Genomic DNA, 13,760 nt, shown 5'->3' on the forward strand with positions numbered 1-13,760 from the left:
ATTACTAACTAGCTCTTACCTTTAAACTAACACATAATTCTCATCTATGTTTAGCCACATAGCTTGGTACCTTTTCTCAGTTCTGCCTTGTCATCTTGCTTCTTTTGTGTCTGGCTGGTGACTCCAGACTCAGCCTTCCTCTTTCCAGAATTCTCCTTGTCTGCTTAACCTGCCTATACCTCCTGCCTGGCTATTGGCCAATCAGCATTTTATTTATCAACCAATTAGAGCAACATACAGAACAACATCCCACAGCAAATAACAGGTGTCAAACTTAATATAAAGGTAGAATTTAGTAATTTTATTTTGTAGAAAGACATACCTACACCACAGACCAAGACTTAAATCTCTAATTTCTGAATGGCTTAGGTCTGCTGATGTGCATGCAAATCCCAGGAGAATCTTCAATATTTAAATTGTCTCTAAAGATATTCAGGAATATAAGAGTAAGAAAACTAGAAAGACCCACAAAATATTTCAGTGAATATGTTCATGACATCAACTATGGGCATAGCTTTTACTTGCTATTTTCCTTGGAGGTTATAAATGTTTAAATATTTAAATTATTATTAGATGAGTCCAAGCAATTCGATCAGTTACCTTTAAAAGTATTTGGTCAAGCACAAAAATATTATAAAACAAAACTTAATGAAGATTGTAACTAATAAGCCCTCCTGGCCCAACAGTCTGGGAATGAGTTAGGTGACAATAATCAGAGGCACACAGTCTGACAAAAGATTGTGTAGGAATGAGAAATAAGATCCTTTTTCTAGGGAAAGGGTAATAAAATAATGTTAAAACTAAGGCACTTCTGTCTTTTGCCACTTAACTTCTTTGATAACAACTCCTTCCCAACTGGAGCAACTGTGCTCAGAGCTAGAGAAATGCCCCAAGCCCTCTGGGGCACAAGGAACCAGGAGTGTCCAAATATAAGCACTGAACTCTGTACACTGTTGAATTTGGGATTTGCTTTGATTTGATTTTGACTATATCCTTGTTCTTCCCTGTTGATGAGATTACATGAAACTTGTTTTTGATTTTAAAGGAATCTGTAACTGAGAGATTTTTTTCTTTTGCATTTTAGAGCTGCTCAAATTTCAGAGTGACTTTGGATGTTTTAGAGAAAATTTGGATATATTAGACAAGCTTTGCAGTACAAATGAGACTTTGATGCCTTAAAGAGAGTACACCTTTAAACTGTTTAAATTTTTAAAGACTGTGGGACTTTTAAAAGTCCAAGTATCTTATATTATGATATTTATATTAATATGAGATCTTAGAAATGAACAAGAGGAGAAAGCTTCCAAGCAAAAATTAATATGTTTCTTTGTCAAGTAGACGTGGAGTCAATTTTACCAGTTGTTTTAGTTTTGTTTGTTTGTTTGTTTGTTTTTGTCAACTTAAAACAAAGGTAGATATATCTGATAAGATGAGTTCTTCAGTGAGAAAGTGCCTCAATAAGATTGGCCTGTTGAGTCTGTGGAGAGTTGCCTTGATTAATGACTGATGTATGTGGGCTCAACCCTCTGTGGGTGGTGCTACCCTTGGGCCCATGATGCTACATGGTATAGCAAAGCAAGCTGAGAAAGTCATGGAGAGCAAAGGCAATAAGTAGCATTCTTCATTGGTTCTTCTTTGGTTCCTTCCTCCAGGGTCCTCACTAGAGTTTCTTCCCTGAGTTCTCTTTATGATGTCCTGTGGTCAGGACATGGATATAGAAATCAACCCTTTCCTCTACAGTTTATTTTTCATGGTGTTTTATCACAACAGCAGAAACTCTAACTATGACAAGCATCAAATAATATTAAAATGAAAGAATAAAATATTAGAAAGACACCCAATTCAGTCTTATTCTATAAAACTGTCATTTCTATTAAACAGGTGTTTGAATAAAATTAACTGTTTTGCATTTTCTGCAAGTATAATATTCTACAATTAGCCCTTCATCTGCAGGCTCAGATTAAATATTTCAGCAATGTTACAATCTCTGTGTTCACGACTTCATTAAATATTCTGCTTCATTCTCAAGGCCAGGTGTTTTGTAATACACTTGTCTTTTTTTTCACATGGCCAAGTTAAATGTGCTCTACTTAAAATTGTACTAATTTGCAAATTAGTATGAAATCAATAAAATTAGTCCTCGTAGGCTCTTTATTTTGAAAAGCTATATTTTGTTTTGTTTCTTTTGTTTGGGTTTTAATATTTGAAACTCTGAACAAGTATTTAATTTTTTAAAGTTATAAACACTCACAAATATATGTAAAGGTGTTATAGATCTTAGAACAAAAGCTTTAAGTTAAATTGTGTTCTGAAAGTGGGAGCATTAGTAAGATGTGAGCCAAATTAACTTGCTTTTGGCTTTTCTAAGAACAGCAATTCCAAATACTGTTAACCAAATAAATTACAATATAATTTATAAGAGAATTTCAAACAAAAGCCAAATATAGTAGTCTGTACTGTGCGCTATTATTCCATTCTTCTAAAAGAGCAAAGCAAAACAGGATTCCATGTAGAATTAATTAGTAACAATATTGCAAGAAAAAGTCAATTTATTCCTTCAACCATGGCATACTTCTGTCAAGCCTCTATTCATTCTCATAAAAGATTATAGGGAAGATGAAACAATGATGATATGCTTATTCATTACCCTGAAAAGCTTATTTCAGTAAAATGGATATCTAATCAAGTAATACACAGAGTTGCTGTAATACACTCCCATGATTTGTGAGGGGAATTTACTGTTTTCTGTATGAACCTGTAGACTTATTTTGCTTAATATTTTAATGGAAACTTTTATTTTTAATGAATTTAAGATAAAAATACACACAATATTTGTGGCTTAGTTTAAATTGGTGTGGGGCAGACAGCCTTATGCAATTCCTCCTAAATTCTAACCAAATTCCCCATGCAAGCAAAATTGAGCTGTGAGATCTTCCACTTTCACTCCAAACAAAAGATGGCCAAGCCTACCACATATGTGGAATAAGATCTTTCCAGCAGCTTTAAATTCAATGAGGATACATTTAGTGGTAAAAACTCATGAATTTCCACGTGATATGACCAGATTTGCTCTTGGTGAGGAAAGAAAGGCCATTAGCTCTAATTCCTCTTTCTTTGTATTTGGTGAATAGAACCTGGGCACAGAGTGAAAATATCCATTTATCCCTCTGCCCCATCTAGTGGAAGAAGTTTCCAGAAATAACTGGATGCAAACAAACACTTTGGGGAAATGCTGAGATATCTGACTACAATTCAGGTTTCCCTTTTATTTGGAAAGATAAGTAACTAGAAACAAACCAGGACACTAAGCATGCTCAGTTATAATTCAGATGTTCACTCTAAATGAAGCCAGGCTTCACCATTAAACCTATGAAGCTGTAAGTAGTTAATGACCGTGTTAGGGTTTCTGTTGCTGTGAAGAGATACCATGACCACAGCAACTCTTATCAAGGATAACATTTCATTTGAGCTGGCTTACAGTTTCAGAAGTTTAGTTCATTATCTTCATAGCTGGCATGCAGGCAGACATGGTGCTGGAGAAAGAGCTGAGAGTTCTACACCTTGATCCTCAGTCAGCAGAAGGAGTCTGTCTCCCACTGGCCAGACTTGAGCTTTTAACACCTCAAAGCCTGTCTCCACAATGACACACTTCCTCCAACAAGACCACACTTCCCAATAGTGTTACTCCCTATGGCCAAGCCTTCAAACAAATGAGTCCATGGGGCCATAGCTATTAAAATCACCACAATGATGATGATCAAGTATTGAAATACATCTACTACAATGAGGTTAAGTGCAGTGGTCACTAAGTATTTGTTTAAAAAACTTGAAATTCTAGTCTGTTTTTCTAGCACCGGGAGCTGTAAATAAAAACAAAAGAAAACATAATGAGTTAACAATATATTTGGAATATAGTGTAGTCTTATAAACAAAATAAATGTGGGCAAAAAAAAAAAAGGAAAAGAAAACTTTAGCGTGTCAAGTAAGGTTGATGAGAAAAGTAAGCAGGAAAGTAAAATACAAAATTCAAATCTCCCTCAGAGACAAAGTCAGGGCTGCCAGAGTGGTGTATAAGAGTACCAGAAAATCAGTCCTGACACCTTTAAAATATAGAGCAAATGAGTATTAGGGTAACGGTACAAAAAAAAAAGACTTAACAAAACAGATATCGAGGAGGGGAACAGATACTTCAAGAGAATTAGTAAGCTTTCACTAAAAAAGAAAGAAAAAAAAAACTTTTGTGGACATGGGAGGCAGTCCATGATATAAAATAACTTAAGCCTTGCAAGATAATTTTCTAATTAGTTTTTTACCAAGTTCCATAGTGAAAAAAAATTAATTAAAAAAAAAGAAAACACTATTTACCCAAAACACAATTGAGTTTTCTAATGTCTAACTGGCAAGAGATAGCAAGTAGTTACTTGAAGGGAATGAAATCAGTATGACCCTAAACATGTCATCTCTAACAGATCAATAGAGCTGAATGTTAAGAATTGTTGAGGAGCATTGAAGATGTAATTGTGACTCTAGAAATTAATATTTGGTCACAGCACTTCTGTAGAGCGACAGTGGGAACACACAGTTTCATTCTCACATCTTGTAAATACATTAACAACCAATAAAATGCACTTGAAGAAGCCTATCAGCAAAGCCCAAATTATTATTAAAAATAAATAACTGGATGTGAATATAAAAGAGACCGTTGTTTTTCAGACTTAATTAAATCTACAAATTATAAATTATGTATATATGAATGAATATACCAAAATAATTACAGGCATAATATTTTTTAGACCAATGATGGTAAAATTCTAATGATATACGTAGAATTGTACTTACCTGTCTAAGCTAAAGGATATATTGAATGTCAAAGAAGATATAATTTACAAAATCTAAACATCATTTTTGCATAGGCTGCAATTTCAGAGCACAAAGTAATTAAAGGTAGGATTTAATAATAGAAGATTAAACTTAATCCTCCAACATCTTTTACATCTAAATGTGGTTTTGTGAATATATTCAATCAGAATAAATTGACTGTGCATTAATGGGCAATCTTTAAAGTAATTTAACAAACATTATGGAAAGCTAGAGAAATTATACCTTTGACCACATGTTCTTTACATAACTATGTTGACTTCCTAAATATATTTGAGTATGTGCTCTGTAAGACAGTGTTCTACATTTTAATGTACTATGCCATGGAATGAAGTCCACAGTAAGTTTTACCTGACCCAGAAGAAAAACAAAAACAAGAGACAGGATACTGAGTGTGGTGGTTTGGATAAGAATGGCCCCTATAGGCTCATATAATTGAATGTTTGGTCATCATGGAGTGAATCTACTTAGAAAGGATTAGGAAGTTTAGCTTTGTTGGAGAAGGTGTGGCCTTATTAGAGGAAGTTTGTCATTGGGGACTGGCTTTAGGGTTTAAAAAGCCCAAGCCAATTCCAGTGTTACTCTCTTCCTTCTGCCTGCAGGTCTGAATGTATAACTCTCAACTACTTTTCTAGTATCATGGTTGCCCATATGTTGCCATGTTCCTGCTATGCTGACAATAAACTAAACAAGCCCCAGTTGGTTGTTTTCCTTTATAAATGTTGGCAGGGTCATGGTGTCTCTTCATAGCAATAGAACACTGATTAAGACACCGAGACTTATTTTACAATTGGAACTCAAAAATTGTCATATATAGATTAGAAATTCAGAGCCAATATCAGCAGGCTAAAAAGGATGCTGGTTTTATTTTCTGAAAGTTCACAGTTCAAAGTTATGTATATATATATATATATATATATATATATATATATATATATATATATATATATATGTGTGTGTGTGTGTGTGTGTGTGTGTGTGTGTGTGTGTGTATACATGCTCACTGCAAGATTTATAGGCAGTGACATAATATTAAATAAAATCTGTGGACTTTTCATTCCAAGAAGAAAACAAGACATGCTTCAGCATTGAATAGTCTGTACAATTGCAATCTACCTGTATATTCAATGATAAGCTATTAATAAGTACAATGTTAAGTAACTAGATGACCCCATAAAGTCATTTGACTTTTCAAATCAAACCTTTTCCCCATAAATCAAGCCATTTCATGCTCAATTTTCCTTTTGGTTTGTGCTTAAAAATCTTTTTCTCTTTCTAAGGTGGAATTAATGACATGACATAAGTAAACAGCTATAAATATCAACATAATGTAAATGTATTGTTTATTAAAGTTTGATTATTGTTAACACTTGTGTTATATTTAAATGACACAAAATGTTACTCATATTACCTATGAATGAATGTCTTTAGAGAATTTAGACATAACATACAAGAAGATAGTATATTTTGAATTGAAAGAATAGATTTTAAATATCAAATTAAAAAGTTCTAAATACCATAGAAATCATAATCCAAAATGATTAAATTAACAAAACTTATATTTGGGATGTATTGGTCTAGATAAGTTCAACTACAGAGCTTCACATTCCATAATGAGGCACTAACCAAGCTGCTAGAATTCACATTTATTCTTCCTTTAGCAGAGTTGGGGCATGTAGAGGTTGCCTTCTCCATGGGTTCACGGGAGTAAGCCTGGTTCCTAGGACTTTTGAGGTTGATCTGGAACTCAAGTGGACCTAAAGCCTAGGCCTGAAAATGTCACCCTTAGTCAGTGTTCACTAGGATGGACATGTATTGGAATTCAAGGTGAAGCTGAGTGCTCATGTTCTTCTGTGAGGGCATTGCTGTACCTTGATGCAGTGTCTATGGGGAACTGATAATGTAGATAATATTAAACTGACCTTGCCACCCCTTTCATGGACATTTATTGTTCTTTTGTCCACCCAAACTTCACCCAGCCAACATTTCTTCTAAATTCCTTTGTTGTGAAGTTATTATTACACATGTGTGGAGGTTTAGCCAAGCTGATGCATATGTGAGGACAAATGTATGAAAACTTCTGCAACTTTGTTCAGATCACTCTGATTTCAGGATCTCCATGTAGAAGTCTTGGCAATCACAGATACAGTGATGATAGGGATGTAGAACATAGATGGTAAGAGTGTTGTGTGAAAAATGCTCACAGAAAAAATATTCTGAGGGGGCTGGAGAGACAGCTCAACAATTAAGAGCACTAGCTGTTCTTCCAGAGGACCTGGGTTCAAATCCCAGACCCCACATGGCAGCTTACAATTTCCAATAACTCCACCTCCAGGATATCTGACACTCTCACACAAACATAAATGCCAACAAAATACCAATGTACACAAAGGAAAAATAAATAAATCATTTAAAAATATTCTAGTAAGTATTCTAATAGATTTTGTTGTTGTCGTTGTTGTGTTAGGCCCTAAGGAGTAATGGCCTAGTATATTTTAAAATTGTTCTACTCAGAGCTACCATGATAAGAAAGTAATGATTCATAATGCCAAATATCATGGAAAAGAGGCATGTCCTCTCTGTTAAAGGAAGACACAATTTTCAAAATTTAAAACTAAAAGGATCCATTCCCTAAAACCCTTAAATGTATACCTAGGAAAAAGAGACCTAGATTCATTCTAAATATGTGTCTATTAATTGTTCTACTCACAATGCTAACATTGATAGCTAGAAAAATAGTAGTCATTCCAATTCAAATACCATGATTATACTAAGAAAAAAATTAACCTTGAATATCTTCCCACTCACTGTATTCTTTAAGTTCCTCACAGAAGTTACATTAATGGAGGAAAAAAAGTAACAAAATTATCTTTTTTGAAATAAAAACTGTACATATGAACATTTAAGAATTAAGGAACTCTTGTTTTATAATATATAAACCAGGCTCAATATTGGTAAAAAAGGATAGTGTGGTTTGTTTATTTTTGAAATATTGTCATGGAATCTGTATTTATTGAGAAATAGAATGATAAATTCAAGTTAGAAAAAAATTGTGACATCAATAAATGTATTCTGTTGTATTCATCATTGTGAAGCATATCACTTTTCTTTCATCAGTTTTTTATTTCTAAACAACTACTTTCTTTTGTGTGTCATTTTGATGTGAAGGATCATCTTTCATCCTTGAAATGAGGTTCACAATTTAGAATGCATGTTAAATGCCCTAGGCACTGGCGCTTACTGAGCCTTCTCATTTAAGAAATGAGTTGGCCAGTTGCAAGCGTAATGACAACTAAAATAAATAAGTGCTTAGAGCCTGTAAGCCCATACCAGACTATCATATGAGAGTTGCTTTCTTTTGTGTGGAAATATCATTCTTATCATTAAGTATAAATAAATATTTTTAAAGCACGTATTCCCCATTGAGAGATCTAAAATTTTTATTATTTGGAAATGTGACATGTTACTGACTTCAGGTTTTTTTGTTTCTTATATTACAGTTTGACCATGTGAATTTTAAATTTTTATTTCATTGGAGAAAAAAAGGACTGAGAAAATTATCTGTACACATAAAAAGGAATTGGAGTTATATGAGCACTCATTCAATCATGTACTACTTTTTATTTGATGTGTGAAATCATGGAGTTGGCCTGGTCTAGTGGCCTTGAGAAGCAAGCATCATAGGTTCTTCAAGTTAGAGCCCATGGCATCTGGGACACCATGTGCCTTTCTGTTCCTGAGAAGCAGAGGCACTCCCTTAGGCAGTGAAGCATTCAGAGCACTTGTGTATCACTGTGTTCCCTAGAAGTCAATGAACCATAGAGAAGTTTGACAGAACAATTAGTCTTAGACATTAATCTTATGTACCCTGTACAGCTTGCAAATATCATTATATTCTGGCAACTATCATAGTATTGATTCAGACAACTGCCATTGTATTCTGTTTATGATAAGGGTATAAGAAGTCTGATTGCTTGCAATAAACTTGTCACAGTCACAGTTGTGCTGTGGTCCCATTATCCCATCCTGTGTTCATTCCCACTGGCCATAATCAGGTTACTCCGGCTTGGTAAGTAAGGGTTGGTGCTTACAAGTTACCTTCTTCTACTTTATGTTTAATGGTACATGTGTTCTTGAAAATATATTATCTTTAGATATCACCACACTGGGAAGTGATAGACAGAAAAATATCAAATGTTTCCCATGACAATGGACTTTATGTTAAAGACTGCTGTTTGAAACAGTTTGAGTCCAAAGATATAGAATTACATTTAGAGTATCTGGTTTGTGGAGGACAGATCTGTGCTGAGGCTTTGTTTCTTTCTGCTTAGTGGTCTTCTGTAGTGCATTGCACCACTTCTCTATAAATATATAAGAAATCTCTCTCTCTCTCTCTCTCTATATATATATATATATATATATATATATAGTTCCTTAGCCTTGTGTAGCATAAGAGCCCTCTCTCTTCTCTGCCACACACACATTTGTTTATTTGCATGTAGTCATCTTATATCTAGTCCACATAGTCAGCAATGTGGTACTTCTGCATATTTATCTTTGTATACACGAAGCTTACTGCCTATAAGTATTCCAGAGACAAAATACTTACTTTAGAATAAGCCTTTTTAAATGTTTGTTTATTTGCTTCTTTGTTTAATACAAGTCTCTTGGAACATAGCCTAGAATGATCATGAAATTGTGATACTCGTGCCTCTGCTCCCTAAATGTTGGCAGGTTAGTCATGTGTGACCATGTCAGGCAAGAATAAACCATTCTTATGGAAACATTCCTTCAGCAGAGGACCATCACATAATACCACAATATATAGTCAACCACAGAAAGTCTTGCTAACATTTCCTCATCTCCATTTCCCAAAATAAAGAAATGAACTGAAGCCAGCACCCTCAGAAATTTAGAACTCAAAGTATAGTTCCCATTACAAAGTTATCTTGACTTCTCTGTATATACTTTCAATTGTTTATACAATTATATGTTCCTTGGATTGAAACTACTCAGAATTATATTTTAGGATAATCTTTTCTATGTAGAGACATTAACATAATCTCATGCTTGAAGTGTAAAATTACCAATGGAGAATATAGAGATTTTTTTTAAGAGATTTTTTTCTGTTGTAAAATAGCATATACCCAAAGCTTTGTATTCAAAACTAAAGTTGCTTTGGTGTGGTTCTGTTGTCAGCTTGATAACATTGATTCTGTTTATGTTATATTACATTTTGTTTTCTCCATCTTTCATAGGTTATACTTCTAAATAGAATTTTATAGTTTGAAAGATAAAATTATGTAAATCATGTACCTCAAATCATTTTATTCTCATGTCTAGGCTCCACATTAGCCTCAATCGTAATTACATTTTTTTTGGTGAAATTTGATTCACTATACATTTATTTTTTCAGTTATTTACTCTAGTCACAGGAGCTTCTTAAGCATCCTATGATGTTTGGGAACTCACTATGTAGCCAAGTCAGGCACCAAAAAGACAATTCTCTATCAGCCTCCTGAATGCTGTCAATTCAATAGTTTGTCTTCATTATGGATTAGGTACACTCATTTGAATTTTTCTTACAAAATATTGAATACAACTAATTTGAGATTTCATCTTACACCTGTCAGAATTACTAAGATTTAAAAATAAAATGACAGCAGATTCTAATGAGGATTAGAAAAAATAGACCCTTAGCCACTACTAGTGGGAGTCCAAACTGACACAGTCACAAATCAGTGTGGATGTTCCTCAAAAATCTGAAAATAGATTCACCGGAAGACACAGCTATACCACTGGTGGACACATATCCAAAGGACTCCACAATCTGCTGTGGGATGTTTTTATTTATTTATTTATTTATTTATTTATTTATTTATTTATTTATTTATTTATTTATTTATGTACTTATTTATCTGTCACCGATTCTTTATGTAGCCTTGACTCTCCAAGAATGAGCTCTGTAGATCGGGGTAGGCTTGAACTCAGAGATATGCCTGCTTCTGCCTCCTGAGTGCTGGAATTAAAGGTGTGTACCACCACTGCCAAATCTAAATATATCTTATAACTTCATGATTCATCAATTTTTTGGGGTAGATAATTGTGTTTGAAAAACATCAAAATATCAGTCTACTCAGTATTATGTTCAAATGTTTCCCAGCTTCTCTTTGGAGCTGCAGAACTATTTTGTTTACATTAAGCTTGTACTCATAAATAATTAACTATGAAGAGAACAACATAGGTTGATGATGGATGAGTATAGTTATAAATGGTTTTGATTTTCTTGTTATTTTACACATAAAATTTCCATTATATACTCAAATTTCTGATTATTTCAAAAGATTTTTTATATAATCTTTCTCAGCTTGCTTCAGTTCTAGTGGATACATTATTTTGACCAACTTATGCTGTGGGATATTTTTTCTGTATGCTATGAATATGTGTTGCTATAATTGGTTAATAAAGGAGCTGCTCTGGCCTATGGTGAGTCAGGTTATAGCCAGGCAGGAAATCCAAGAAACAGACAGGAAGAAAAAAGCAGAGGTATGAGAGATGCCAGCCTGCCACCCAAGGAAGAACATGCCAGCAGACCAGTAAAGCCATGGAACACATAGTAAAACATAGATTAATATAGTTAATGGGGTTAATTTAAGATATAAGAGCTAGCCAGCAAGAAGCTTGAGCCATTGGCCATCCAGTTTGTAATTAATATAAGCCTCTGTGTATTTACTTGGGTCTGAGCTGCTGTGGAACCGAGTGGGACACAGGAAATCTTATGGCTACAAACTTATGTTGATGTATCTCCACTCATTAATTTCACAGAATTTAAAAGGGAATATGGACAATGCTAAGTTAAAACTGTGTTAATGGATAGAGGAAGCAATTCCCTTTCCCAAATCTTTATATTTTAGAATAAATAAAAGCTTTAAAATTTTATCATAAGTTAGGGGAACATGTAATGATGGGTGAATTTAATTAAAAAATATTGCTATTACAAGAACATTAGATAGAAAAGTAGGTGTGACTATGTTAAGATACTGGGTTCTGAAGATTGAAGCTGTCAATCTGTGCTTGGAACTTCAGAATTGCATGGTGAGAATGCTCTCACAAGCTCTATTTTTACATCCAGTACTGGAGCCACATGCTAATGCTATGAGCACATATTCACTTTAGGTAATGTTCTGTCAAGAGCCAAAAATAGATGGGAGGATAACCATCTTTCTCTTTCCTTTGTCCTTCCATCTTTTCATGGGCCTGTAGAAAGGAGTCCAAAGAGAAGTGTTGCTCCCAGAATCCTAGACTGAACTCCACAAAGCACATCCAGATAACTGATTCAGAACTAATAGGTAGGGGCTTAATACTTCTACCCAATTATTTGAAGAATCACTAGTAATCACTGTTCAAAGTCATTAGCACACATTGTTGTTCTGGTTATGCCTGAGTGAAGTCTGTGTTTCTCTTTCTCACTCATGGTTTCCTTCAACAGGACCGAGTCATTAGTTAAATTATATAAATACTACTTTATTTACCTTCTTCAATTGTTCGCCTCCCCAGCTTAAAACAGAAGTCAAGCCTGACTCTAAGCTGCAGACACTGGAAGTATAACACATTCTCTTGGTTTCTCATTTTCCCCTTTGGTATTCAAAAATATACTTTCCGGCTTTTGTCTGTGCCTAAATATCAGAAAGATTCAATTCTGGGATAAAAATAGACTGTGTTCTGGGAGGAAAATTGAGATTGGTGTCTTCTCCTCATTAGTGTCACTCATGTTAATGCTGACCTTCAACTTTCTGAATTCTACTGCTTAAACATAGCATTTGTGCAGAGCTCTAGTCCCTGACTTTGGACAGTACCACCCCACCCCAGGAGTAACTGGAGGACTGTTCTATTCCAGTCAACTCCTCTGGAACTTAGAATTTCCTTTTGTACCTTTGATTTGTCGGTAGAATCACCTTTTTTTTCCCCTAGCATTCTTCTTTTCTACTCATTCTTGTGTAATCCTTTGGGGGAGAAACTCATTTACTCTCAACTCAATCAGACAGGTCTTTAATTGCTTTCTTAGTACTTTCAGGTAGCTCCTTTTTTTTTTTTTTTTTTAATATGAGAGTTTCTTTCTCATTCTCTTCAGCTTGATAATATACTCCTCCTCCCTGGTGGAAAAACAAAACACAAGGACATTTAAAACTCCATCATGCCATGGATGCTCATAAAAAAACTTCTAATTCTTTCCTCAGTCAAAAACAGATTCCCTGTTTTGAGGGAGATAAATCTACTTATCCTGTATCAGATATTGAGTTATACACCTCCTAATAATTTGGTAAACTTAAAATCATACCAATAAAGATTTTAATTTATATGTGTTTAATTAGTAGTGTTATTAAACACCCGAGTATTTTTCACTTCAGTGACCTAATTATTAGTAACCTATTTTGCTGCTTTTAACTGAAACTGACTAAAAAAAAATTTTTAAATTAAATGGGGTGTAATTTTTAGTGTGCCGGTTCATAACACTTACGCATTGGTGTTTTATGAATTGCACTAAATAATACACATTATATTTTGAAATTGACTTCTCTGCTTTGTGGGGTTTTGTTGTGTTTTGTTTTGTGCTGCATAGTCAGGCTTCAAGCCATTCATACCTACAGATACCTACTGGAGGTAAGTGCTAATCAGACCTTAGCTTACAATGGCAGTTCTATGACTTTTAACTGATTGATTGATCTGTTCATTGGTTTTAAGACAGAGTTGCCTGAAGTAGCCTCAGATTGCTGTGCAGCTGAGGATTGTCGTTACCTTCTGATCCTCTTTTCCGTCCCTCTCCAGAGCTAGAAGTACAGGTGTGGGACACGACATCCAGTTTCCATTCCATGCTGCTCGAC

This window comes from Peromyscus maniculatus, chromosome 16 (assembly GCF_049852395.1).
Source record: "Peromyscus maniculatus bairdii isolate BWxNUB_F1_BW_parent chromosome 16, HU_Pman_BW_mat_3.1, whole genome shotgun sequence".
NCBI classification, from domain to species: domain Eukaryota; kingdom Metazoa; phylum Chordata; class Mammalia; order Rodentia; family Cricetidae; genus Peromyscus; species Peromyscus maniculatus.